The following is a 15,188-nucleotide window of genomic DNA, read 5'->3' as shown; positions in this document are numbered from 1 at the left end:
GCACTATTCACTGTTTTTACTAAACGCGCTCCAGGAAATTAATTCGTGAAATGAGTTACTTTAAAAATATAACGAAGTTATATTACCATGTATTTAGGTCTAATAAGACTAGAAAATATTCCTCGAGGCAAATATCCAATTAAATAATTTATTAAGCCACAAATTAGGCTTAAAAAAAATAATAGTTTTTACGAGTCCTCACAACCTCCCCTCCTTAAAAGAATTTCGTCCTCGAAATTCATACCTTCTGTAATCTCAGACAACTCTGAACCATGTGGTGTGTTCATGTTATGCTTTCTTTCTGATGCCATTGGTCGGTTTCTCCTTCCATTGACTTGTCGAGGGACAGTTCCATTTCCTTGTGGAGCAGTAGTTTCTCGTGGATACCTCCTTGGACAGTCATGAACTTTATGGTTGGTACTCCCACACCCCATACACTTTCGTCCCTTTAGCCAACAGTTTTCTTCAATGTGATTCGTCCTTCCACAATATCCATAAGTCGGACGAGGTGTTGTGACCTGACTGGCTTGCGAGGTTTTCTTTGATCGTGTCTGTTCTACTGAAGTCCCTCGCGACATAGTTCCTTTTGGTTCCTTTATCATGAGTGGTGCAGGAAATAACAGTCCTACTCCATCCACTTCTTTTCTAACTTTGGGTGGTGGTCCATTTCCTCCTAGTGTACTATCAGATGCATCTCTTTTCCTTGCTTGGAGAGCTCTCAGTTGAGATTTTGTGCTTTCTACCCTTTGCGCTTTTTCGAGAGCGTCACTAAATGTTTCAACCTGTGCTGCAGCAAGGGCATCTTGGATTTCCAAATCTAATCCTTGGATAAACCTTCTTATTCTCTTCCGTTCAGTAGCCACCAATTCTGGGGCATATGTAGATAACTTTGTAAAGCGTGTTTCATACTCAGCTACGCTCAAAGTTCCTTGACGAAGCTTTATAAAATCATCTTCTCTCTTTTCTTGGACAAGTGGAGGAAGAAATTTCTCATTAAATTCACGTACAAAGTTTATCCAAGTCCTTAGGGTTTGATCTCTTTCCCACTTGTTTCTTATAACATTCCACCAGGCTCGGGCTGCTCCTTCAAGTTGAAATACAGCAAAGGTGACTTGTCTCTCCTCTGTGTAATCCAAGGCATCGAATATATTTCTTATATTCTCTAACCAATTCTCAGCCACCTCTGGATCAGGTCCTCCAGCAAACTTGGGCGGGAAAAATTTTTGAAACCGCTCTAAAGCTCGATCCTCCCCTATCTCTTGGTTTCCACGTTGGTTTCCTTGTCCAACACCTTGACCTTGTTGAGCTACCAAGAGCTCCAGGATATCCGTCATGCGAGTTAAAACTTGTCCCATTTGGTCATTTCCTCTCCCAACACTTGACTCAACGTTTTGATCAATACCGGACCCATTAGCTACTCTTTCATTTCGGGGTTGTCTAGGTTGACGTCCCTTTCGTTGTCCTCTAGTTTCCATGTTCACAACTAATCTATACGCACATGCATAACCCTCACACTTAGTTAAAATTGAACTATACTCATATACCAGTAGCAACATTTAAAGAGAATGAAGTCACTTACACAAATAACATTATCACTATGCAAGTAAACACAAACTAGAGTTCATTAAATTATAAAACAAGTTATGGCCAAGTAAAGTTCATGCCAAGTCAAAGTGAATAGCAAAATAAACAAGTGATCATCACAAGTACATTCATCTTCAAGGCGCAGACTCTAAGTTCTACTCCCATCGTCTCACTATAAAAGATCACAAGTAGGGATTCACTAGATTATTGGAACTAGACGATTCTCATTCCCTAACATGCTCGATTTCAATCCCAACACAAGGATCTTTTGAGTTACAATATTTTCCATCTTCCACTCTTAATTATTGTACCATCTTAACCAAACAATTATTGGTTTCCTGCAACCATTCACATGAAATATCGATTCATTCTTATTCCCCAAAAATGGAGATATAAAGTCCTTATGGTTGCCCTCAACTCTCAAGTACTCGGGTACAAGAATCCGAAATAAGGTAATTCACAACTCGAGCCGGCCGGTCCCAAGACTAAATCACCACATTCGAGATTCCTACCCAACATACATATCAAATTCCCTCCAATTATCAAGATAAAGGTTTTACAACCTATAACATTCATGATTCACAGCTTACATTTTTTTTTGAAGGGCACTTAAACCTTTACTCAATCACATAGTAAGGACCATAACACCACTTGGTCCTATCTTGCTCCTTTGTAGAGACCACGTGAATTGGCTCTAAATTTCATTGCTACAAGCAATCATTTAACTTTCAAACCAGTCCCACAGTCCGGCATCCTAAACATTTAAGCCTAGGATACACTACAAAGATCTGAAGCCTAAGCTCTGATACCAACTGTGACGCCCCCACTTCTCCCTAAGGCGAACCAAAGGGTATCCGCGGGACGCCTGCCCAGCTCTCGCCGGGACTCACTACAATCGATCATTCAAAAGCTCGAAATACTTTAAGTAACCTCAATACATAATTAAAGTACTTCGAATATCTCACACTTACAATTATGCAGCTTTCAAGCTTAAATACAACCCAATGGAAAAGGGGTACTATAGCCATCCGTTATAATATAACTTAAAGTCTTCAAAAGAAAACAATCTAGTACTACTCACGAGCACCCTTGGTCTCGAACCCTGTAAAAGAAATCCACAACGTGGTATGAGCTACACAGCCCAGTGAGGTTCCAAGACACTCTAACAGTTCAAATAAATCAAATAAGTTGGGCATATCATATGCATGGTTCAAGGTTACACAATGGCATGTTATCATGAGGTGATAATCATTGTACAGGTAATTTGAGACATTTATCATGGTATGAGACATTGGCATGTATAGTTCACGAGTGATTGGAGCTTATTACAGGCATAGCTCAGGATTTCATGTTGGCATTTTAGCACGAAACAATTATTATGATACAAGGTAAACATATACTGTAGGATACGGTGTTCCAGTGGAACTCTGTCGGTCATCTGCACCTTATGACTTCCGGATCCCCTCGGTTTGACTGGCCATCACCTTATCCCTCCAGTGGTAATACTCGAGTATACCGAAACGGTTGTCCAGGGTTCCAACCTACCCGACCGAGCCCAGTCCTGGCTCGAGTAGGTCAGTAACCGAGGCAGGGCCCAAGTTCAGCTTAGAGCTTACAACATGCACAAGTAATCAAGTAATTCGACAAAAGGTAAAATTCATCATTTGAGTAGGTCGAGTGAGATAAAGTACACACTCGCCTAACAATGATGGACAACTTCATATAACATGTGATTCATGATAATCAAGTGATCAAGTGGATACTTAGCACGTAAGCACGTAAGCAATACAAGTTGATTTCATGGGAGCATATAATTCACGGATATCGAATAATCATATAGATTAGAAATCATATGAGCAAATAGTCAGGTAATCAGGTAGTCATGTGGGTTGGTAAACGGTTCACGGTTAACGGTTAACTGTTCACGGTTGACGGTTAATTGACAAGCATTGGTCATATGCATAGGCCATCATTGGCCGTTATCCCATTTTTACCACGTGAGAGTCGAGGAGATTCACTCCAACGACGTATGCAACCTTAGCATACCAAGTCATGTTATTCGAGTATTTTCAAGCATGAATTATTCATCTCAAAAGAGAACGAGTGCGATAAAGTACACACTCGACTCCATTTTTCAAAACCAAGTAGACTAAGTAAACAATCTAGCAAGTTAAGCATGTATCGAGTTCATATGGTCATTTGATATGGTTAATGATTTAACCAATTCATGTAGATATACAATGCAAGTATACATTCCTTAAATAGGCATGAGTATGGTAAATACTTAACACATAGCACTTAATAATCATGAAATAAGCGTGTCCTAGACTTATTCAATTACGTATTCCTATATGGAACACTCACCTAGTCAAAACAAGCGAGTAGTTTTCAAACAAGCGTTTTAGGTGTCCGCTCCGAGTTCCCCTTGGAGATTCCCTCGAGTGCCTGAGTAAACAACCATTAACTATTATACACTATCACTTAGAACTCCTACTTATCAAAGAAGGTTGTACAATCTAAAGGGAATTCATGAATTGGGCCTTAATTATTAATAATCGAGGCTCAAGAGTAAAGTTTTAAAGTCTAAAGAAAGAGACTAACATTTTTCATGAAATCGAGTTAAAAATGTTCAATCGGTATCGAGAAAAGAAGGCAAGTTTCCAAAATCTCATTTCTAAGAAATTGTCAAATTTTAGCTTTGGGTGTCAATTCTAGAAAAATCGTATCTTGCACTACGTAGGTCCAAAATTGGAAAGCTTGATACCATTGGAAACTACATTCCGAGTACTACAAGTTTCTAGAAGACACTTTCCCATGATTCCAAATGGAAGGTATTCAAAAGTTGGATCAAAGTTACAGCTGTAGAATACTAAGACAGTTTCAAGGTTGGTTTTTGGCCAATTTTGGAAATTCAGTAAAATTCACTTGTTTTGAACTAACCTTTGAAATTTGGAAATCAAATAGTGTTACAATCCAAGAGTATAACAATACAAGCGGATTGAGAAATGGAGTTTCGAGCACCAAGATATAGTAGCCCCAAGTTGAGGAAGATTCAAGACTGAAGAAGAATTTCCAGTTTTGAACCTCCAACACTAGAAATTTAATTCGGTATCGAAACGAACTTGGATTGGTACCAAAATTGGCAGTATTTTACTCCCATATGAAAGGTACCACTCTATCAAATTTCAGGGAAAAATACTTTCGGTAAGGTAGTTAATTAGCCAACCAAGGTTCAAGAAAAATCCTAAGGCAAACTGCCTTTGACTTGCATTTCCCAATTTCCAATCGTCTAACCAAGAAAGTTATCCAACCATGGTTCATTTGTGAAATAAGGGTCTAAGATACACCCATAATATCTTTGGTAAGTGTTTAATATCAAAAACATCAACTAACAAGTTCATTCCAAGATTTGGTTCCAAACCAGTCCCAACATTAGGGTTTTCCAAAACAGAGCAGTCCACTTGTTTCAGTCACAACTCAGTCAATATAGCTCAAAATTGAGCATGGCTTACGCCGTTGGAAAATACATTCATAGTACTAAAACATCACAGAAGAAGTCATTCCCAAATTCGGCACCCATCTGGTTCAAATTCGGGCATCAAGTTGCTGCCTGAACACTTCATTCCAGACGAACAGAGCAACAGGACAGCGAACTTAAAACATTTGGTTCGGCTTGCTCACAAGGAATCAGAACGTGCATTTTATACCAAATTAAAGCTAGGAATGTCTAGTTTCAAACGCCACCGACGGCACATGATTTCGACATCCGAGGACAGAGTTATAGCCAAAATGCCAACGCTGGACAGTGCAATACGGAACAGATTTCCAGATTGCCACTTCTAGGAGAAAAATTCATTTGACCCACCAAACGTTAATGTTTTCCAACGAAAATTTTTACACACATAATATAACATATAAACATCAGGTTCATGCCAATAGATCACCAAAAATGGGCCTTCTTATGGCCGAACAAAACAGGGGCATTTTCGGAAATTCTTGCCAAGACCTCTACTTTGAGTTTCCAACAATAACACTCCATAAACTCATCATTATAACCACTAAACTACCATTAAATCCAACATTAATCCTTAAATCAGCAACAACAACCCAAGTGTGGGAATACCAAGAGCCCACTCATTTCATTTTCACCATAAACAAGCTAACTAAGTGCATGCATGAGCTTAATCTTGCTATATAAATTCCAAAAGACAAGAATCCAAGGGTTGATCATTACCTATTCCTTGGGTGTGCAAGATCAGAAATTTCGGCCCTCTTGAAGCTCCAAGAACCCGTGAAGATGCAGCCTTTTGTTAGCTAAATCCAACCTCCAAGAGGTTTGCTAAGTGGTCTCCAAGTTTGGTGTGATTTGGAGGTGATTTGGGGTAGTTTTGGTTGAGATTAGTGTGCAGAATTTTTGTTGCAAATGAGTTAGAGAGAGGGAGTGTTTTGGCCGGCCATGAGGAGAGGGAAGAGAGAGTGTGATTTTGATCTAAGTTGGCTTCTCAAAGAAGATTAAATGTGTGGTGAAAAATTGCTCCAAAGTCAACTCTTGTAAGGCTCGTTTGGCACGTTTTTAGGCTCGATTTTCTCGCGCGTTTGGTTCACTAGTGCACTAAACCTCTAATGCACTCATGTTAATATAAACATTATTCACTCTTAATTGTCTCGAAACAAGGGTCTAAAGTTCCTCAAATAAAGTCGCGCGTGTCAAAACGCGTACCGCCAATTTTACCGCTATAACGCGAAACTTCCGGAAAATTCTTATAACGATAGTACTAATAACTATCACTTGAGTATTTAAACATTAAAATACCGAATTTAGGTCCATTGTACATGTCTCCAATATTCCAAACTTATTGTACTCTCAAGCGGATAAAATCTTCAAGCACTATTCACTGTTTTTACTAAACGCGCTCCAGGAAATTAATTCGTGAAATGAGTTACTTTAAAAATATAACGAAGTTATATTACCATGTATTTAGGTCTAATAAGACTAGAAAATATTCCTCGAGGCAAATATCCAATTAAATAATTTATTAAGCCACAAATTAGGCTTAAAAAAAATAATAGTTTTTACGAGTCCTCACAAGTAGAATGTTTAATCATCACTTACCTAAGAAATAAGAGAAGAGAAGTTGTAGACCACCCTAGCTCTTCAAGAAAACTTCACCAAACAACCTCTATCACCAACTAGAAAGATTTTTATGGAGTAGAAATGGATGTAAGCAAATGTTTTTGGGTGATTTGCACCAAGTAGTAGCTAGAACTTGAAGAGTTTCTTCTTCCTTCCTTGCACAAGAGGTTCGGCCAACAAGAGGTAAGAAATGGTAATTTTTTTGTGCATTTTTGAGATATTTAACCAATTTTTGGTCAAAAGTCAAAATAGTGAATAGTAACTCTTAAGTAAAACCACTAAGAGGGTGACACTTGTCACCTACATTAATGCAATCTTATCTTTCTTTTCCTCTCACATCAATCAATCTCACTCTCTACTTATCTCTTAACACCCGATAAATTTTACACAGTATCCGAAACTTAACCTTATTGGCCGAATTTTTCCAAACTTTTCGCACTAGTGGGTCCCACGTCCAATATATATTCTTAATTTTCTAAAAACTCTCCAATACTAGAAAAATTATCTAAAAACTATAATTGCTCATAAAATTTATCTAGAAAATTTTCCGGATACAGAAAGTGTAGAAAACAAGCCATTGAAAATAAGAAAGCCTAGAAAGATTATAAAACCTAACAAATGGAAAAGTTACGGGTTCTCACACTCTTTCCCCCTTAAAAGAATTTCGTCCTCGAAATTCCTTATCATATATACAGCCAGTTAAGTCAAGTACAAACATAAACGATCCACCGAGGAATGGCCTTTCTAGTTCACCAAATCCTTTCTAACCTAGGCCCTCATATCTTTCGTATCCGGGCGCAAGAATCCCATCTAAGATAATTCACAACTCGAGCCGGCCGGTCCCAAGCGTAAATCATCCTTATTAAAGATTCCTACCCGACATACATACTTAACTTCCTCATGTCCCATGTTAATGATCCTTACACTAATGACATGCACAATTCATAGCTTACGCTCAAAAGAGCACTGATACCTTTAAACACTTTCACCACAAGCAGGACCATAACAACCCTTGGCCCCAAGCTCGCTCCGCGCAGAGACCACGCGATGTGGCTCTGATACCAATTGTAACAGCCCCACTTTCCCCTAAGGCGAACCAAAGGGGTTAGCGGACTGCCTGCCCAGCTCTCGCCAGGACTACGGATCAGATTAGAGCTATCTATTGCGATCCGGAACTTACAAACGAGCGTAAACAGGTCAAAATGGTAAAATAACCCAAAATAAAAAAATGAAATCCGGAGTCGGTCATGAATAGTAACCGATCCGTCAAAACCCAACCGAAAGAGCACGCAAACATTCACATCTGAACTTTAGCGATTACAATCCAAAAGGGCATACAAAAGTTTTCAAAAGTTAATACATATACACGGTTTGCCAAATCAAAAGAGAAAACGCCCCAAAAGTATACTTAGGGTTTTAATACATGAGCTATACAAAAGATATGTTCAACTAGCTCAATTTGGCAGCCATTTGTCAAATCCAGACCAAAAAGGCAAAATTTTTCCTGTAAGGAAAACAAAAGGAACAGAAAGGGGTGAGCTTGCGCTCAATGAGGTACCAAACAGATAGCATTGAAATCATGGCATTTCACATTTAACAAATCAGACACACATATCAGATGTAAAGCAAAGGAACCAATGATTCAAATCAGAAGGATACGGGTGGCTCTCAGGAGCCAAATTTCCAGCGCAATACTTGATCCAAACCGGTTGACTCTCCGTCAACGTATATAGAACCAATGCGTCCGTAGACCCCTCTTATCACCGAATTCCGTCCACCAAACACCCCTTTACCGGGCCCGCTCACCTCAAACGAACAAAATGGTAATACTCGAGTATACCCGGAATCAAGGGTCTCAATACCCAAAATCCCCGAACAGACTACCGTGGTTCGTTATCTAATCGTCCAGGCCCTTGCCGGCCCGACTCGAATAACTTAGCCACAGGATTGAGCTCATAGGTCATAGAAATCCGAACAGATGCAGACACAGATAACAGATTCAAATTTTGCATAGTAAATTGGCATATGAACAGACTAGAGAACGAGTGTGATAAAGTACACCCTCGTCTCGAACAAATAAACAGATTGCAGAGCAGAAATCAAGTTAAATAGCAATGGAGGGGAGTGGTACACTCACCGGCTCAACTTCAAAAGTTTTCACTTCAGATTGGCCTTAATCGCCAAGAAACCCTAAAATAACCAAAATAAACCAATTGAAGATTTTACTTCCAGAATTGAGTAAACAGAATGCACATGTGAGGCTCGACTACACGTCGTACGCCTTGCCAAATAAATACTAGTGCAAGAATGCAAAAACACGATTCCCTTGGAAACGAAAAGGTAGCATGAAGACCTAGGCGCAAACAACCCAAAAGCCCTTTCATTTCTACCAAAAGGCAAATCCAACTTAAAAGAACCAAACGGCCTAGAAAATCGGGCAGCACTTCCCCTAAATTTCTTACTTTTCCAGCCATTAAGGCTTCATTATTTCCTCAAATCAGCCCCAACATTTCACACCAAAGGTCATCTCATTTCCCAAAAGCCGTACAGGGCTCAAAGTGGTACAAGTACAAAAGTTAGCTAGGAAACAACCAAAATGAAAGCAAGCCCTAAGAGAGACTCGACGACGAGTCATAAAACAATGCTGAACACAACCCCAATAGGGTCTCATATGCATAAATAAGCATGATAGCAAACCAGAAATTAGAAATAGCATTAGTCTTGGCCCCAAATAGAAAAACTGTTTTGCCCTTATTTTGCGGTAATTGCGTCAAATTCACTATGATTATCGGATGGGGGTGTAAGACCCACCGTTTCGAAGCCAAGAAACAGAGCTACAACAATGTAGAAGGTCACTCAATCCAGTTCCTAACACAACTAGGTCAAATATGCAAAATACTATACCAGAATTCCCAAAACAGGTTTGCAAATCACACAAATCTGTAATTACTATAACTCAGTATATACAAGTCCAAATTCCGAAATTCCAAAGGCATATGATAGCTAAGACATCCAGTAACATTTCATCAGAAGACACCAACTTCAAAATCCAAACCAAATCCAGTCAAGATAGGCAATTACTATCGCAGTTCCGCACATTCTGTTCACCAAAAACAGCAACAGTAAAAATGGCATAACTCTCTCTATACTACTCCAAATACCCTGAAATTTTGCAGGCACTTCATACTCATCAATACCTACAACTTGCATGTTTTGATCAAAGTACAATTCGGCCTCTATCTATGACCTAAAATTTCGGACAGAATGTTCAACCAAGAACCCTAATTTTCCTGAAATTCTTCCAAATTCAAAATTGATTGCAATTTCCTATCATATGCACCTACTAGAGCTAAAGCCCCTTATTACCAACCATCAAAAACAACCACACCATCAAGATCATATGAAACCAGAAAATTCATCATAAAATTGAAAACTTCACCAAAACACTTCAAATCAAGAAACAAGTCACATAATCCATCACTTTAGGTCCCATTAAGCACCATATAAGCATCAATAAGTGTAGTAGAATGTTTAATCATCACTTACCTAAGAAATAAGAGAAGAGAAGTTGTAGACCACCATAGCTCTTCAAGAAAACTTCACCAAACAACCTCTATCACCAACTAGAAAGATTTTTATGGAGTAGAAATGGATGTAAGCAAATGTTTTTGGGTGATTTGCACCAAGTAGTAGCTAGAACTTGAAGAGTTTTTTCTTCCTTCCTTGCACAAGAGGTTCGGCCAACAAGAGGTAAGAAATGGTAATTTTTTTGTGCATTTTTGAGATATTTAACCAATTTTTGGTCAAAAGTCAAAATAGTGAATAGTAACTCTTAAGTCAAACCACTAAGAGGGTGACACTTGTCACCTACATTAATGCAATCTTATCTTTCTTTTCCTCTCACATCAATCAATCTCACTCTCTACTTATCTCTTAACACCCGATAAATTTTACACAGTATCCGAAACTTAACCTTATTGGCCGAATTTTTCCGAACTTTTCGCACTAGTGGGTCCCACGTCCAATATATATTCTTAATTTTCTAAAAACTCTCCAATACTAGAAAAATTATCTAAAAACTATAATTGCTCATAAAATTTATCTAGAAAATTTTCCGGATACAGAAAGTGTAGAAAACAAGCCATTGAAAATAAGAAAGCCTAGAAAGATTATAAAACCTAACAAATGGAAAAGTTACGGGTTCTCACAGTTATCTTAGCTGAGACTGGGACGACTTCACCTTTTCCTTTTGATTCGCCCGTATATTGCTACCACCTGACGTTAGTATGTGTGTTTGTGTACATGGTTATCTGACCAACTTGATATGTATTTGTGTATTTGCTTATCTGTTTTCTTGATATGGCGTGTTATGTGCGGATATGTTTATTTGTGTATTTGGTATGTTGGATTTTGTTATTTTAGTCAATTTACTGCATTCATTGATTAAAGTACCCTTTTGAAACGAAAAAGAAAGAGGGAGGGGAAAAACTATATATATATATGGAAGGAAGACGTAGTCGCGGACATGGTCATAACCGTGGAACAAAACGAGGCCAAGAGTCAAGAGAAAAAAGGGGAAACAACAGCTGAACAAAACACGGACCGAGAGTGCCACTTGTATTTAAGAATTTATTATGACCCATTATTTTGCCCGACAGGCTATCATCTGAGTTCCAGCAATTCTGTGAGATGGCACATTGGGTTGAGATGTATAAGGAAATCGTGGTTCTTCGAGACGAAATAGAAGTCCAAAAGAAACTAGCCGCATACTGGGAAGGACGATGGAAGCACGAGTATTCAGAAAAAATTGAGCTCTTGCACAAGAACTTAGAGCTAAAAGGAAATACGAAGGAATTTCCGAGGAGGCCTTAGCAATGGCACCAAGCACTACTTCTATGGGGGTTCCAGAGAAAACTTAAAGGACAGAAATTGCAAGGCCACAAGTGAAGACCTTCCACGCAAAGAAAAGGAGCGCATCTCTTGAGAGCCAAAGGCCAGAACAGGGTAAGCAAGGTAGACCATTTGCTAAGAAAGGTCGTGGAGCGGGTGGTGTGAAAATTTTGGAGACACTTAGGAAGGATACTCCAGGAGGAGACCCGAGTGGAATGGACCACTGAGAGGTATCTCACGAAGAGATCAAACCTCAATTCCTTTTCCATTTTGTAGCTATTGTAGAAAATCCATTCATATTGAAGTGGGTTGTTGGAAAAAGGGGGGAAGATGTCTGCGCTATGGGAGCGACGAGTATTGGATTGCTAATTGTCCGGTTCAATTGCGCGAAAAGAAAGAAACCCAGCAGCCAACCCAGACCGACCTTGGACCGTCAAATAGAGAAGGGACTGGAATGAAGACCCTCGTTTCTTCTGAGGACGTAGAAGGTACAGGCCATTGGTTACTTTAGATTTGATGGATCCCATTAAAAGGAAAATTTCGAGGACGAAATTTCTTTAAGGGGGAGAGAGTGTGAGAGCCGGTAAGATTTTTCTTAATTTATACCATTTAATTCTATTCCTTTTCATGCATTTTCCTTATTTTATTTTACTACATTAATTTTCTGGACACTTTATAAGTGAATATAGTTTTTCCAACCATTTTTCTAGTATAAGTTAGTTCGGGTTAAATTTGAAGTGCGTTATGGACGTGGGATCCGCTAGTGCGATAAAATTTTGGTGATTAAGTGATTTTTGTGCGAAGTATTATTATTTTACAAGGTATTAGGAGATAATTAAAAGTTAGCTAGATAAATTACCATTGGTAGACAAAAGGATAAGCTTAGAACCCTAAAAGGAGCCAAGTGTCACTATGCTATTAGAAGTTGGACTTTTGACCAAGGTTGGTAACTTTACTAAAATCAGATTTTTGACCAAAATTCATTCATTTTCTTGTCTCCTTTGGCTGAAATTAGTGAGAGAGAAACCAAGAGAGTTCTTCATCTTCCACTTCAATTTCTTGCCCAAATCTTGAGTTTCAACCGATTAATTTGCAAACTACTCCATAAAACATACTTTCCAAGTAGTTTCCAAGGTGTTTGTGGAGTTATTTTTGGAGGACAAAGCCTAAGCTACCATCTTTCATAGGGAGATAAGGTATTTTACCAAGAACCTCTTCTTTACTTCAATTAATTGCTTAGTAGTGGTTTTTAGTTGTTTTAGATGTTGTTTTGTGGAAGATTAGCACTTGAATGCATGAATTCTAGATTAGGGTTTCATTTTTTTTCCCAATTCTACCCGGTTCTATTTTACCTTGTTAGAGGCCGAACTAGCCTTAGCAGAAAACATAAACATGTATAGAATGATGTTTTATAGTTGCCTACAAAATTTCAGCTCAATCGGAGCAACGTAGCCCGTGAAAAGGCCGAAATACCCCTGCTGCCCTGTTTCTGTCCGAAAATGAAATCAGCCTTTGTAAGTGGTTAGTTTGACCAGGAATATTACCGAATTGGTTGATGATTTCTTCTTAAGAATTATAGCCTTGTATCTTAGATTTCAAATGGCTTTGGAATTACCTGAATTGGAGTTGTGTGTGTTGAGATATGAGTGAATAAAGCAGGACTGCTAGTTGATTTCTGCAGTGAATTTTGAACTGGAAAATCTGGAGTTGTTTTGGTACATTTGGCCTAGTTAGGGTGAGAAATGGACTGAGTGGTTTTCATGAAAGTTGTAGGTCTTTTTCTTAGGTTTTCAACGCCTCCAAGAACGCCGTAAACGGATTTTGGTAACCTGCGATATGGCCATTTAAATGTAGTACGGTTAATTAGCCGATTAGTTGGAACTTGATTCTGGGAATTGGGAATTTGACTAGGTTACACTGGAATTTGGACTAAGTGGTCTCCATCAAAATTGTAACCCTCTGTCTTAGCTTCGAAACGGTATAAATTACATCCCAATCTGATAAGCGTAGCTTCGGATGTGTTCGTTACGCAAAATCCATCAAATCTATCTTTTGTTAAACTTCATTTCCGCACATGTTGTTAGCTTGATTTTTGTACTTATATGACTTTGAGCCTATGGAATGGCTATTGAAATGAGATGATATTGTGTGTGATTTTGGGATTGATTGAGAAAAATAATGAAGCCATAAATGGCTGGAAAAATAGGTAAATACAAAGGGCGTACTGTCCAAATTTTCGCTCGAGGGATAAGTTTCTATTTGAATTTGTATATTTTCGTTTGGCAAATACTATGACCGTTTTTCATCTTAAAACATGATCCTTCTTCAATTGGAAACTCTAAATGTTTACTTACGCTTACCAAATAAAAAGGAGTGGTTTAGAGTTTTCTTGGGTATTTTGTCCTCCCTTTTTACATGAATTTCATTAAGACATTTAGTCTATAATTTCTACTTGAATATGAGATGATTTTGAACCATATAAATGATCCCGAAAACAGTATTTCTTAGCCTATCTAGTTGGATTCCGACTTGTCTTTGGTTCAAGTGTTTCCATTGGAAAATTTTATAACCTTTTTGAGTTGGGTTTTACGTTTCGACTATGAAATCCTAGTTATTTTTTGTTATTCTTGATTTTGATGATCACAAAGCACTTTGAAATGTTTATCTAATTCTCTTCAAATATAAGTGTTTTGCTTTTTAGAGAATCAGGTACAAAGGTGTCAAGGAAAGAAAATCAACCAAAAGAAAAAGCAAAAATATGGCACTCATGTCGGACGTCCGAAAGGATGAAGAACATCTAGAAGGAAACTCCTTCGGACGCTCGTGAGGAAGCATCGGACGTCCGAGAGGATCGGACGCACCCTTCGGAAGCATATCGATCGCGTTGGACGTCCGAAAAATTTCGCAAAGTTTTGATGACTCTCCGGACGACATTCGGACGCAGATGCTTTCGGACGATAAAATCCCATCGGATGTCCGAACGACAACTTGGTGAGTTTCAGACGATGATTAATCTGTCAGACGTCCGACAGCCCCAACGGCTAGCTGACTCTTCATTTACCTTCTATCCGTTGGAAGCATTAATGAAACCCATTTTTAGTCCCCTTCAAATACAAACGACTCTGAACGAGAAAGTAACTTTTGCACACTTTGTTTACAAGATCTAAAGAGATATTTTAGCTAGAAAATAGTCTCCCAAGCAAGATTTGTTCTCCTAGTTGTGTGAAGTTCTTGTAAGCACTTCTCTTGTGTTTGAGATTTTCAAAAGTGTAGCTTTGTTGAGGGTTATCTGAGTGATAGTAAAACTTCCTAACTTGACTAAGAGAGGCTTGGGGCAAGGAGGAAGTGATCCCTCCATTGTACATTGAGTTGATTATTGTTCATCAAAGAGAAGGTGCTCATCTTTGTGATTGGTCTTCAAGTTTGAGGAAAGCTTGGTAGACAATCGGTTTGATACTCTATCTTATTCTTTCTGTTTAATAAAATTCTCATTGCTTATATATATCCTTATTTCTGATCAACATTGTTCTATTCTTTAAATTACTTGATTGATCTCTACTAGAAAAGAAGGTAAATTTTT

General features: G+C 38.5%; 1 long non-coding RNA gene across 1 annotated transcript; it reads right to left on the bottom strand.

Annotated features, from left to right (window-relative positions):
* Positions 1–2,483: 2,483 nt before the first annotated feature.
* LOC140015045 (uncharacterized) lies at positions 2,484–6,217 on the bottom strand. Its single transcript, XR_011821806.1, has 3 exons — positions 5,819–6,217; positions 3,949–4,029; positions 2,484–2,686 (listed from the first exon to the last, which is right to left on the bottom strand). It is a non-coding gene; the product is annotated as an uncharacterized lncRNA (long non-coding RNA).
* Between the last annotated feature and the right edge of the window lie 8,971 nt (positions 6,218–15,188).

Source organism: Coffea arabica, chromosome 10e, assembly GCF_036785885.1.
Source record: "Coffea arabica cultivar ET-39 chromosome 10e, Coffea Arabica ET-39 HiFi, whole genome shotgun sequence".
Classification (NCBI taxonomy): Eukaryota; Viridiplantae; Streptophyta; class Magnoliopsida; order Gentianales; family Rubiaceae; genus Coffea; species Coffea arabica.
Note: the sequence above shows the minus strand (reverse complement) of the source record. Positions and strands in the feature narration are given on the sequence as shown.